The sequence below is a fragment of the Geospiza fortis genome, unplaced genomic scaffold (assembly GCF_000277835.1).
Source record: "Geospiza fortis unplaced genomic scaffold, GeoFor_1.0 scaffold117, whole genome shotgun sequence".
Classification (NCBI taxonomy): domain Eukaryota; kingdom Metazoa; phylum Chordata; class Aves; order Passeriformes; family Thraupidae; genus Geospiza; species Geospiza fortis.
Genome location: NW_005054500.1, coordinates 271,188 through 281,944, shown reverse-complemented (window position 1 = coordinate 281,944; position 10,757 = coordinate 271,188). Strand labels below are relative to the sequence as shown.

Genomic DNA, 10,757 nt, shown 5'->3' with positions numbered 1-10,757 from the left:
AAAACACAGCCCCGAGCCCGCTGGGAACGGGGAGGGGAGATGGAGCAAACCGGCTAAAATAACAAAAAGGCAACTCATGGTAACCTGGGAATTCGCTGTGAGCCTGAAATGTGGGAGTTGGGTAGGGGGAATCACGGTTTAGCTCTGTGCAATCGTTCTCCCATCACGAATCCTGTAACCTCTCCCCTCAGCACTGTGCTGGCTGTCTCCAGCTAAGAGTTAAACTGAATTCTGACTCTACAGACAGAGATCTATAATAAAGGGAGGGAGGACAGATGGAGGACCTTTATTCCTTCTGCAGCAGCCAGAAATGCTCATTCCTACATTAAAATCACACACACACTTTCAGGGTTTATGGTCCAGGTGCCAGGTGCTATCCCAAACCCCAATCTGAGCTCCCAGAACCAGCAGGTACCTCAGAGAGGCATCACAACGCACACAGACCAGATACACTCAGCTGGAAAAAGCAAATGATTTTCCAGACAAAGACAAATATAGAAATGCTGCCAATGCATATGCATAATGCACTAAAATGTGCATCCGGGGGCTGAGCACGGCACCTTCCAGGAAAGCTGCGCCTCCGAACGCTCCCACGCAGACACGAGGCCAACAGGCACCGCACAGCACCTGGTCTGTTCTCCCGCAGCAACGGGGAGAGCTGGGCAGCACTTTCATGTCTAAACCTGGCCAGCTTCATGCTTCAACCCCACCACCAAGGGCAGCCTGTCCTGCAGTGTCCTCCCTGGGGAAGGGGCAGGGCCAGGGGACGATGCTCCTGCCCCAGCTCACCATCCTCCAAAAATTTGAGAGATCCCAGGGGAATGTCCCATGGCCTCTCCCTTTATTCAAATAAAGCCAGAAGGGACTCCTCTGTCTCCTTTTTGGACATAAACCTCTGGTGCTTGTGGATTAATTTTTGTAACAGCACCAACACCAAACCCAGCTGTTTAATGCAAAGCTTGCTTTCATTTTCTTTCTTTGCCAAGAGGGCTCCCTCAAAACCAGGAGGGTCCTGTATCCACCCCAAACACCGTCAAAGGAGAGACCATGTCAGGACTGGGTCTTCACAGGGCCTCCCTCGATGGCCTCCACTCAGACCCACAGGTTTGTGCCAGACCAGCACTCAGCCAGCACCATCCTGCTCATTTCTGACCAGCTCTGGAGCCCGTGCAGGCTGTGATGTGTTTGCAGATACAGCGGCTGGCCTGTGTTGAGCAGCATTAGAAACAACAACAGTTCAGGTTCCTTAGGTGGTTTATTTTGGGTGATAAGTGCCAGCCAGAGGCTCCCCCCAGCATCTGAGGCCCCTGCTCCATCCAGGCAGGGAGTTTCTCGTTCAGGAGGGCAGTGAAAAGCCCTTTTTCACCTGTAAAATCACAGGAAGCTGCTTTAGAGCTGCCCCAGGCTGCCCCGTTAGCACACATGCCAGGCTGGATCCAGGTGATGGATCTGCCTCACCCCCAGCTTCCAAACCTGCATTTTCTATCAAGGATCCATTTTTAGGATAGCCAGTCTGTCTGATGTAATTTTAGACTAATCAGAATAGCAAACATAGAATGATTTGGGTTGGAAGGGACCTCGGAGATTGTTTTGTTCCAACACGTAATAGATGTGGAATATTTATTATTATTGCTACCATCCTTTCCCAAAACAACACAGGCAATTTTCCAAACCATAAACCTGAACTTACGAAAACAGCCAGGAAATTCCAGTTTCAATCTCAGAAGCAGCAACGACTTCCCCAAAACATACAACCAGCCTGAATTCAGAGGGATTTTATGGCCACTTTATCTTTTCCTCTAAACTGCAGCGAGCACAGAGGCAGCCTGGGTGTGGAGCCCAGAGGAAATGTTAGAAGCAGCCCGGTGGGGATGTTCTGCTGGTCCACACCCCCCCAGGGCCTGGGCACCCTCAGCAGGCACAGCCCATCCCTGGCTCTGCCTCCTGGAGGTGCCAGCGAGGTTTCAAGGCAGAAACTCTGTAGGGATCCAGGGGAGCCAGAGCAGGGCAGGGGGAGCAGCAGAGGCTGGGAACCCTCCAGAACAAAGGTGCACACCTCACACATGCTCACTGAGCACTTCCGGAGCCCAACGGGAGGGATTCACTGCCAGCACCGAGCCTGGCAGCGCTGGGCTGGCATTCTGTGAGAGCTGAGCCACTCAGAGCGCGGGGGAGGGCAGGGATTACAAACACAGCCACAGAGCCAGCCCCTCCTGGGCTGCCGGCCCCAAACCCCACCACGGGAGGCTGTGGGGACCCCACTGCTGTGCTGCCTGCCCTGGGGAGCCCGGGGGATGCTGCAGCCCGGGGGATGCTGCATCCGGGAGGCTCAGCCACAGCATCCCCTTCCCCAGGTCCAGCACCCCCTAAAAGATCAGGCAGGAAAGCCCCGGGTGCCTCCTCTCATCCAGGGACAGGTTTGGGGCTCCGGAGGAGGCTCTGTGTGTGTAACAGCAGCACAAACAGATTTACTGCAGAGAAGCTTCTATTTAAATTATATTCGCAGTATTCCCAACAGTACTTGCTGCTTTATATAATTTCCCATGCCTTCTGCGTGCACTAAATGTTAATTTCACTACGAAAATGGATAGTACCTTCTCTTAGAAGCCTTCCTGATAAAGCACACCTACACAGCAGGGGTTTATATAAAACCACAGTGAAGTTGAACTTCATAGAATTCTTTCTGGGAAGTTTGGTGTAAGGTTCTGTACAGAGCGAAAGGAGGAAGGGGAAGATTTGTATCAGTTACATAAACCACACATCCCTCAGTGCACGGAACACGCTACAGGAGCCCTGGGGAGCACAGTTGGTGATGCAGGACCAGCCAGGGCTTGTGCTGGACCAGAAAGGAGGGAAGGAGGGTGGAATTTCAGCACCTCCGGGAGGGACAGCAGCGGGGAAGGAGCCGGGGCTCCGCTCACATCACACCCATCCCGCTTTGTACCCGCACCCAAGTGATGGACACGGAACAGGACAGGTAATCCCGGACACCCGAGCAACAAACAGAGGGGCCCTACACTGACACTAATTACAAGACTGGAATTCTGGAGCAAGCCAAGGAAACGGATGATGCCAAATCCTCCCGAGCAGAACGCGCCGGGCTCAGCCTTGTGACCACGTCTCCCTCCAATGGATGTCTCCAGTAATCAGCACATCCCATTCCAGGCTCGGCAAACACAGCAGCCAGGATCTGGGGCTGCAATGCTGACAGCTCCTGCACTCCCCGAGCAAGGACAGCCCCCAGGTCCCCACACCATGAGGTGCCAGGACAGTGCAGGGGCGTGGGGCTGTGCGCGGTGTCAGCTCCAATTCCCTGTCCTGCTGTCAATCCCTGCACAGAGCAACAACCTCCACTCTGGGACAGGCAGAGTGGAGTAACTTATTTTAGATGCCTAACCTTGGAAGAAGAAACTCAGACTGAAGATTGTGTCATGATTACAAAGGAAGATCGTGTTCTCATTATGTTGTGTTTCCTACTGTTAAAACTAACTGAAGCCTGACATGAAGAAATGTAAAACCACAAACACAAAATAAATCAGACAGACTCCTCAGAGGCAGTCTGGAGAGTTAGATGCTCCTGTGGCAGGGGCTTGTGCCCTGCTGGGTTTCCTTTAGACTGGTCAGGGCTCTAGTCTGTCATGAACAATTCCAGTTGAATGTGAGGAGCAGAGTTCTGTCCCAACATACCAGCTCCACCTTCTATTAACTAAGAAAATGAGCCACTAAACTCTTAACCTTAATTAACCAGAGAATTCAGCCCATGCCACTGTAGGAAGTGGTGTGGCAGGGCTCTGGGATGGGACAGGAGGAGCCCAAATCTGCTGCCCTCTGGCCAAAGGAGCTAGGTCTCAGTGAACTGGGGGAAATTTCACACAACACAGTATGGCTCCTGATTCTGAGCAGGAATAAAACTGGTCTGGATGGATGAAACCCATGGCCAAGGGGAAAACACTGCTGGTGACTGTCAGCCCTGAACTGCTTCAGCTCCTTTGTGCTCCCACCTGGAGCACAAGCCCCACGCCAGAGCTTTGGGGCACCATGAGGGAAGTTTAAACTTTTCACCTGAATTAATCCTGCCCCCAAGAAGGAACAGGCATCCGTGGTACCCAGGGATGTGGGGGCACCTGCTCCTCCATTCCCAGGGATGTGGGGGCACCTGCTCCTCCATTCCCAGTGTCCCACACTGGGTGCTCACAAACGCTGCTGTGACACTGGACATCAGGGGGTGACTCACAGACTCCAGCAGAGATTATAAGAAAACCATTAAATTTTTTTTTTTCCTAAATCTAGGCAGGAATTAAGCTCGGGGTTTCAGAGATTAAAGGCCAGTGAGATTATGATTTGCTGTGTCCAAAAAGGAGGATTTCCTTAAGCTGGGAGTTGCCTCTTTTTCCTTTCTCTTCCCAGAATGCCTGACAGAGCCCTCTTTCCATCCTGGGCCAGATGGGAGGCACCAGCCTGTGAGCTACAGAGCTGCTGCAAAGGCAGATTTTTTCCTCAGGAATCTCCATAATCTTTTATGTTTATGGAATGGTTTCATGGGAAGCTTTAAAAAGCCCCAAACATCTAAAATTCCTTACCCATACTGCAAAATGGAGCAATACTTGTAGAGACCTGGGCCTGATTTTGGCTGTGAAAAATCAACTTTCCAGGCACCCACAGTTCCTTGCCTGCCCACTCCATCCCTCAAATGAAGAGCTTCCTCACTGTCCACATGAACTTGGCCCTTTCTTCCAGTAATTTCCTCTTTCTGAAGGACTGCATAAGCTGAGAGCCAGCAAAGCAGCAAACTGAGAGAGAAGGTGGACCATGGGAGAGAGCAGGGAAGGACCACATGAAGCAAGATGCCCTTGTGGCAAGGCCAGGAGTGCTGGAAAGAGAAGAAATTAAGTTCCTAAGCCCACTTCTGCACTGTTCAGAGCACACAGGGCACTGCTGGAGGCTGAATTCAGCTGCACCTGCATGACCACCTGGCCAAGAGCTGCACAAAGCTCAGAGGCCGTGGGGAAGGACCTGAGCATCTCCTGGTCACTAGTCCAAGCATTCCATGAAAAAAACCCACAAGAATTCCACCCAAAGATGGGGAGCAGCTGAGCCACAGCAGAGATGTCTCCCTGGAACCAGTGCCACAGCTCCTGGGACACTACACAGACCCTGCTGAAATGGCACAGAGAGCCTGTCAGGGGGGGCTGAGTCCATTGTGCTCTTCTGGATTGCACTGAGAGCAACAAATCTTCTATTTTTAAGTTGACTTGAACTTAAAGCATTAAGACAGGCTAAAATCTCCTGCCCCTGGCAATGGTGTTGGAGTGCTTTCTGCTCTCTTTGCATCTACTGCACACTCCAGCCTGCACTCCAGAAGCATCTTCAGATTCCCAGTGGTGAAAAAGAAAATAAAACCCCCTCAAATCCAACAGAAATCAGATGTGGTAACACCCATTACCCTGGTCACAGAGAAAGACTTCAGGGGCTGAGCAAGTTCTGTTTAAAAGGACCCATCCAATTCAGATGCTCAACCTTATGTAAGCTCTCCTTGTCTGAAAAAACCTCAGCCTCTGGCCTAAAGGAACACAGAGACCTTTACTCCTTAATTTCATTTCTCAACTTTTGGGCTCACTGTTGAGCCTGGAAAAAGGTAAAAAAAGCAAAGCCCAAAGTGCAGAAAAATGCAAGCCAGGTCCCTTCCTTGGGGGAAGACAAGTGCTCCCTCCAGGCACTCTGACATTCAATTGCAGAATCCTCACATCAGCACATGTCTGGGCAAAGTGCTGTGTGGAAAAAAAAAATATTACATGCTAGAAAACTAAATTCTGAATTCTGAATTCAGGGTCAGTGTCACCCAGAGAAATTCAGCTGCACAGGCACAGGGAAACTCTTTGGCATGAAAATCAAAGGGTGCATTTCAGCACCTGCAAGGGAATGAGGAGGAAAAGCAGTCAGCCAGAGCTCCCTGCAGCCTCCTCACCCCCCTCCTGTGACACCTGGCTCTGGCTTCCCTGGGCTTCTCCTTGTCAAGACACTGAGAAAAGGAAAAACCATCTCATTAAGAAGCTGACCCATAGGTCTCATGTTCTTCATACAAATTAACCCAGAGAATTGGATGTGTTTCATATAAATCGTTTTCTCCCCCTCTCTCTGCCTCCCAAAAAAAGGAGAGGGAACAGCCTATTGAATCTGGCACTCTTTTAATGAAGAAAACACTGCAAGCCAACCTAATGAAGTAGGAATTCCAGATGGATGGCAGTAGGTGTATGAATAGAACATAGTGCACTCATTTTTATCAGCAATATCAGCATTAAAAAAGAACTTTAGAGCCTTTCTCTACTTTTTTTTTCCTTTCTCCAAGCAATGCAGGTGAATGCCAGGAGGCTCCATTCCCTCTCCCAGCTCAGTGGGACTCCTTGCAGTGACTGAGCACAGGCTGCTGCCTTCCAGGAACGGCCAGCGCTGCCCTCCTGCAGTTTGTGACAATGTGTGACAGCCCAGGGGACAGTGGCTGTGCCAGAGGGATCCTGGCTGTGAGGGATCACAGGGACAATGCCCCCTGTGTGGGACACAGCTGCACACACAGGCACAGGAAGGTGCCTGGTGCTGTGCTGGCACAAGCAGCACACGGGCAGCTCTGTGCTGGGGATCAGCAGCACCAAGGGGAAAATCCAGGGGGATGGAGCTGAGGTTTGCTGTGCTGCCTGGAACACAGCCCTGCAGGAGTGGTGAGCGCTTCAGGTGCTGCCTGAAACAACCAGGCAGAGAAGGTGTGGTGCAATTCACTGTGTGCCCAGCGTTATCCTGGGTCACACCCAAGGAATTCTGCAGCGTGGCAGAACGGGCAGGAAGGGGCTGGGATCCCCTCTGAACACACTTCTGTACAAGAGCACAACTCCTTGGCTTCAGTGGGAGTCACCAGAGCTCCAGTCAAGGAATTCTTAACTTCTCATCCAGACTAAGCTGGAGATGCCACAGCCTGAGCCTGCACTCTTGCCTTTGCCAGACACAGCACTCGGCCAGTCCCTACCAATACTCACCTCTCCTCTCCCTGCCCATATTACATAATAAGCATCTTTATTTTTTTTTTTCATAAGTTGTCTTTTCATAACAATAGAAACTATTGGAGCTCGAGATAACTTGATGAATTTTTCCTATTATCTAAGAGCTTAGTCACTCAGGGAATTAGTCATGTTCAAAATAACAGCCAGGCTCAAAGAGATTCAGAGCAACCATTCCAGAGCAGAAGCAGCTAATGTCATAAATACATTAAGATGTCAGCTTGAAGCATTTCAGCGATTTTTCAAGAAGTGTTCAAAAAAGAAAAACCCTTTGATGAGATAGAAGGAAATCAGGTTCTCAGCAGTTAAAAACCGTTGTGGTTTGCAAAGGCTGCGGTGCTCGAACACAAACCCTGAGCAGGAGGGACAGATGGACATGGTGACCACATGGGGTGTGTGGCTTCCCAGCAAGCACAACCTGCTCAGAGCTCCATGAAATCCTGCTTCCTATGCCTATGGCACCCTCCCAGGGTTTTCCAGACATCCCTGATGTATGTCAAGAGACAGAGGAGTTACTGGTGTGTCCCTTATCCAGCAGGTGGGACCTCCATGGAAATGGAGCCAGGCCTCCTCCCAGCCCCTCCTGGGACTGACACAAGGACAATCACCAGCATGGAGCACGGATTTATCAAACATTTTTATTTACCACAGCATCAGCTCCTTATTAACCTGGACATTTGGCATAGCAGCACTAGCAGGAGGCTGGAACTGAAAGCAGCCCCAAAGTGGGAGAGAAATGGAAAAGTGAACAGCAACTATGTAAGAAAAATCCCACAAAGAAATGCATTTGGGGGGATGGACTTGGGGCTTTGGGGGCTCCATGGCCCTGCAGCATCCATGGAATTCTCCACTCCATGCAGAGCTCAGGCAAGCCAAGCACCAACCTGACAGGAGACCTGGATGAATGGGAACAAACTCCCAAATGTCCCACTCTGCTGGAAAAACCCTCCCTGCTGAGGCCACAGGGCATGGAGAGCAGGCAGCATCCTCTGCAGGACACCCACAGCACTCAGGAGCTTGCCTGGGACTGCTCCAGCAGCAGCCAGCACTCCCTGCTCCCTTTGATCTCTGCAGGAAAACTGCTCTGGGCCTCTTCAGTCCCATTTTTCCCTAAGGCCTGGATATCACAAGCTCCTCTTTCCATCCTGCCCTGGCCTGGCAGCTCTCCACCAGCTGCTTTTGCTTATCCAAACTTTCAAAACTGAAAGTCAAACCCAAATTGCTTTTTTCTACTTCTCTTTTCCAGACTTCACATTGAGATTTTTAGGATTGTGGAGTGCAAAGAGTACTTTGTGCTTCCAATACCCTGTGATTTTCAGACTGACAAGTGGAAAGGAATCAGTGAGGAAAAATGCTGCTGACCTGCCCCACTCGGGCATCTCCATCACTTGCAGCTTTTGGCCCTTTGATTCACTGAATTCATTTTCACCATATTTTGGGTTGTGATGATTTACAACAAGAGTTTTATTTTTTGCTCATGAGAGAAATGGAAAATATCAACAGCAGCTTGATTTTAACTATTTCAACAACAGGCAGTGTAAAAATATCACTATTTATGGCTGTGAAAGAAAAAAGCTGGGACTGCACCTATTGAAGGTGATGGCTGCACTCACCAAGACTTTCACAGACACAACATTAAACCCAAAAGGAGATCCTTTGTGAGGAAGCACCATGGAAGATTCACACTTGTGTTACTTGCAATACAGTCAAAAACTTGGGAAAAAACTCTGCCCTTGTCAGATAAAAAACTATTCCAGAAGAGGCTGAATTTTGTCCTGATTTAATCCAGCTCATTTGATTACCATACTGGATCAATACCCTCTGAAGAATGCCAGACCAAATAATCATTGCACTCACACACTGCTCAGATGTGCAGATTGATTCTCATCACTACCAATGACAATTAGTTGCATTTTTCTAGATTAGGAACAGATACTAGAGAGTTTAGCAACGTGGTACCAGTGAAGCATGGAAAACACCCCCGTGGGATGCCAGCATAATTAGCAAAAGATTAATTGTATAAAAAATGGGAAGCAGCACATGCAAAGGAGGGAAAAAAGAAGCTCCAACAGCTTAATATTATTATAGCTTGAATATAGCTAGAATAATAGCTTGGGTTTAGGGGCTGATTTGGAAAAAAAAAACACCTGCCACAAGAACAAAAGGTACTATCACTTGTAAAGCATTAGTGACATGCTTCTTAAAGATGAGTAACTCTGAAAGGGAGCAGATCTGAGTCTTGAACCCAAGCTGAGAACGACAGAAAACAGCATTTTGAATAAATCAGTGCTGTGCAGAATTTGGGAGAAACCAGGCTAAAATCCAGGTTTCCACCAATGTGCCTGAGCAGAACGAAGTCCAGGGATGCTGCCAGAATAAATGTGTATTGCTGGTCTTCAGGAGTACAGAGAAAATAATACTGGAGTAAAAAAGACAGCTGAAAAACCATAACAGAGACTCAATGCCCATGGAAATGGGTTCAGTGATGCTCAGGATGAAAGGCTGAGGTTCTGCACTGCATGGAAACAGAGCAGCCAACCTTCACTCAGGAGCAGAGCTGGCTGATAGTTCCACAGTACATTTCAGCCAGCACACTGAGGTGATAATATTCCCACTCAATTACTGAAATGCAGCTACTCCTGGTGTGGAACAACTCACTTGTTTAGCACAGTCCACCAAATGATCAACATCTGAAGTACTAAAATTTCAAATAACTTATCAGTGGGGACAGCAAGGGAAATCTGCATTGGAGGGAATACTGCTATCCACACTAGCACTTGGCCAGCACACCTGGACCAACACATCTTGTCTTGCTGAAGGAGCAGAACTTGTAGGGACCAAGTGTTGGCGGGACCTTGGCTTTAGGTGCTCCCAGTATCCCTGTGCTCCAAGGGCAGGAGCCCTGAACCCTCAGGAAAACAGACTCCTCACCACCAGGGACTGCAAACATCTTCACTGCATTTATCTTATTTGGTTCAGTTTTACTTCGCTGCTTTGAAATAATTTTTTTATTGTCAGATATCTGGAGATATGTGGAGTATCTCCAAACACTGCTGAGGCTGCTGAACTGCTGTATAAAATACAGAAACCACAGCTCTCTTACTTTTCCCTTGTTAGAAGGAGCAATATTGGGGAATTCCTGCTACAAAATCAACTAATGGAGTTTTACTTTCCTCAAAAATATCTTTTATTACACCCTACAGTAACCACTGTAATTTCTCTCGAAGAGAAAGCAAAGATTAGACTAATGAGAACAGAATAACACAGCCGGCAGCACGGAAGGGATCTGGGAAGATGAGAGGGCAAGAAGGCGTCAAGTCCTGCGCTGGGGCAATTAGGAAAGCACTTTGTCCTGCAGCATGCCAGCCCATCCCCAGCGGGGCTCAGCAGCCGCCGGGGAGAAGGGGGAAAGGGAGGCGAGAGCCCCATCCGGCTTCCAGGCACCACTTTTATCCCTGACACGGGGCAGAGAGGGGCACAGTGCGGGACAAGGAGGACAGAGGAAGGACTCCCATCCCTCCGGGTACTCCGAAGGTGGAAGGCGGCAGCAAAGTCCCCGAGGTGCTGCTGGGTGGCAGAAAAGCCTTACACAGCACCCCAAACAAACGCGTTGTGGTGCAGGCTGCTGCCTACACCGCACACAGCACGGCCAGCACCGCCGGAGCCCTGCGGGAGCACAAACCCCCCCGGCCGTGTGTGTGAGGAGCGCGG

At 49.6% G+C, this 10,757-nt stretch overlaps 1 protein-coding gene across 5 annotated transcripts in view; it reads right to left on the bottom strand.

The window, feature by feature from the left end:
• Positions 1-10,757, bottom strand: part of ARHGEF9 (Cdc42 guanine nucleotide exchange factor 9) — a 170,670-nt gene that overhangs the window by 114,505 nt on the left and 45,408 nt on the right. The gene's annotated exons all lie outside the window — the stretch shown is intronic.